Below are 3,139 nucleotides of genomic sequence, written 5' to 3'. Positions count from 1 at the left end.
AAAGGAAGGAAATCCTGTCATTTGCAACAACATGGATGAACCTGAAGGACATTAAACTAAGTGAAATAAGCCTGGCACAGAAAGATAAATACGACACGATCTCACTTATATGTGGAATCTAAAACAGTTGAACTTATAGGAGAGAGCAGGATGGTTGTCACCAAAGACTGGAGGATGGGGGCCATGAAGAGATGTTGGTCAAAGGGTATGAAGTTTCAGTTAAACAAGATAGGTAAGTTCTGGAAAGTTAATGTGACTATAGTTAATAATAACTATAATAACTATAACAGTGACTACAGTTAATAATATTGTATTGCACATTTGAAATTTGCTACGAGGGTAGATCTTACATGTTTTTACCACAAAAACTGATAACTGTGAGATGACGGATATGTGAATTAGCTTAAATATGGTAATCATCTCACAATGGATACAAAAACATGTTGCATACTGTAAATACATACAATATTTATTTGTCAAAAAACCTCAATAAAGCTGCAGGAGGGGAAACCAACCAAGAAGTCTGTTAAGATAAGGATAGAAAATTAATCCATAAAGAGGACTAAAAATTTACCTTAACAATTAAGCATTATTTCTATTCAGAATAAAGTTTGCCTTGAGATTTCTGTCAGTCAAGGTTAAAAAGGAGATCAGGTGAGTTATATACTTCTTGTTCCTGAAAAAACAAATGCACCAAATTTTCAGTCATGAAAGACTTTTTTTGACACTAAAATTCTGATCTCATCATACAAGGTATGAGATACTTTACAGATAAGGGATTCAATGATATTTTTATAAACAAAAGTGTGCATGATCTTCATATGGCTGTTTTCTGTCTGCTACGTCTCAATAAAAACCAGTGGTGCCTCCTTAAGGTGAGGCAGTTACAGAGATTGGAAGCATTGAATGGAAATAAGCTAAGGTGGTTCAGGCAGATTGACGCGAAAAGAAACAGAGTTGGGCATTCCCTGTGTAAAAGAGCTTTTACAAAAGAGTCAACTTTTGTTTATGCTGCCAAGTAGTGATTCTTGTCCCTTATCAGGCTAATATTATATTCAAATTGTTTTCTAATCGTATTGCTTCAAGAGAAGAGCAGCCAAGTTCATCCTACTGGGTCAAGCACCCCTGCTTCCTAGCCGACTCCTTTCCTTTTATAGCTCTCTCCTAAGAAGAGTCTAATAAATGTGAGATTGGTCTTTCCCCTTCTCACTACAGGCAACATTTCAGAAGCTCCTGATGGTCATGCAGCAGGAGTGGTCTCATCAGGGAATCTCAGCGGTGGGATGGCATAAGTTTCCAGGCAAAAACTGACAAATACATTCTCTTTTCTTTTTCTTTCTTTACTTTCATGAAGAATACTATCATAATAGATATGCAAAATGGGTTGAAACAATGTATTAGGAATAATAAGTGTTTTCTGGGATTAAGTGAATAGCACAGCTATTATAGCTGAGTTCTTGGTGGACATTTATTCTTTTAGACTTCATGCTGTAAGGTAAGAAAATAGACAGCTTCAATTCATACATACATAGATATAGATAGATATAGATACAGATATACACACACATGCAAATGTCTGTGCATGTGTATAATACAGATATGTGTGTGTTTATATGTATACATATCTCAATGGGTCTTAAAATTATTGAACTAAGAGAAATACCAAGAAGTCATCTAACTTAGTCCTTCTCACACATTAAAGTACATGAAAATCATGTAGGGATCTTACTAAATGCCTGTTCTGATTCAGAATATGTGGATAGGGGCTGGAAGTCTGCATTTCTCACAAGCTCCTTGAGGATGGCCATGTGACCAGACCAGGGACCACGCTGAGTGACATAACTCACACTGACCAGGCCAATCTGTCAGTGAAAACAAAGAAGCAAACAAAACAGCTGCAGCAGCTGCATATCAGAGAATAGAATCTGCTGAGACACTGGGAGTCACCGACTATAATTGAAATGTCAGCCAGTAAGTTTATCCTGCCTGCCCTTGCATTCTTTCTTATCAACCTGTAAACTCTTATTTATCCATTAAAGCTCAGCTGAATTATGGCTTTCTGTATCTATACCATAACCTCATCTTGAATTGTCTCTGCTTGAGTACACAGCAATAAATAAAGATCTGAAATGATAAATATAACATTTTTCTACTTTCTTCTCTTATTTTTTTAAAAAGCCATAAGTATACGGAAAGCAACAATGCCAACAGTGTATTAATGGATTTGGAATTTATATAGATATAATATGTAGAAAATAATAGCACACAGGTGGGGGAGTAAATGGACTGATACTGAAGCAAAGTTATTATATATTACTGAACCACCAAAAAGAAAATAATTTAAAAATATGGTTAAAAGTCAACAGAAGAAATTACATGGCACATTAAAAAATATTTGGTTAGCACAAAGCAAGGCAGTAAAAGAGAAACAGAAGAAGAAAAAGACCTGAGACATGAAGAAATAAATAGATGTAAATCCAACCAACATCAATAATGACATTAAATGTGAATAGAATAAACATTCAATTCAAAAAACAGATTGTCATATAAAATAAAAAAAGTAAGACCCAACCAAAATCTGTCTATAAGAAACACACATTAGATTCACAGACATGGAATGGTCGAAAGCAAAAGAACTGAATAAATGATAAATCATGTGAACAATAATCATAAAAGAGCTAGGTTGGCTACTTTAATAACAAAAAATATTCTAAGGCAAGAAATATTAGAGAAAAATTGAGACATTTCATAAAAATAAAGATCAATATATCGAGAAGATATAGTAATTATAAATGTATATGTACTTAACAGAACCATAAAATACATAAAGCAAAAATCTGGCAAAATTGAGGGTAAAAATTATTCAAAATTATAGTTTCATATCTCAATATCTCTCTTTTAGTACTCCACGGAAAAACTTGACAGAAAATCAAGAAAGATTTAAAAGACTTCAACAATGCTATCAACTTGACGTTACTGACACTTACAGAACATTTCACCTCATAAAAGCAGAATACACATTATCTTAAGTGCATGCCAACTATTCTCCAGGGTAGACCATATGCTAGGCTATAAAATAATTCTCAAGAAATGTGAAAGAGTTAAAATCACGCCAAGTAAGTTCTCTGAAAACCAGAAT

This window comes from Mandrillus leucophaeus, unplaced genomic scaffold, assembly GCF_000951045.1.
Source record: "Mandrillus leucophaeus isolate KB7577 unplaced genomic scaffold, Mleu.le_1.0 Scaffold873, whole genome shotgun sequence".
NCBI classification, from domain to species: Eukaryota; Metazoa; Chordata; class Mammalia; order Primates; family Cercopithecidae; genus Mandrillus; species Mandrillus leucophaeus.
This window is presented reverse-complemented; position numbering follows the sequence as displayed.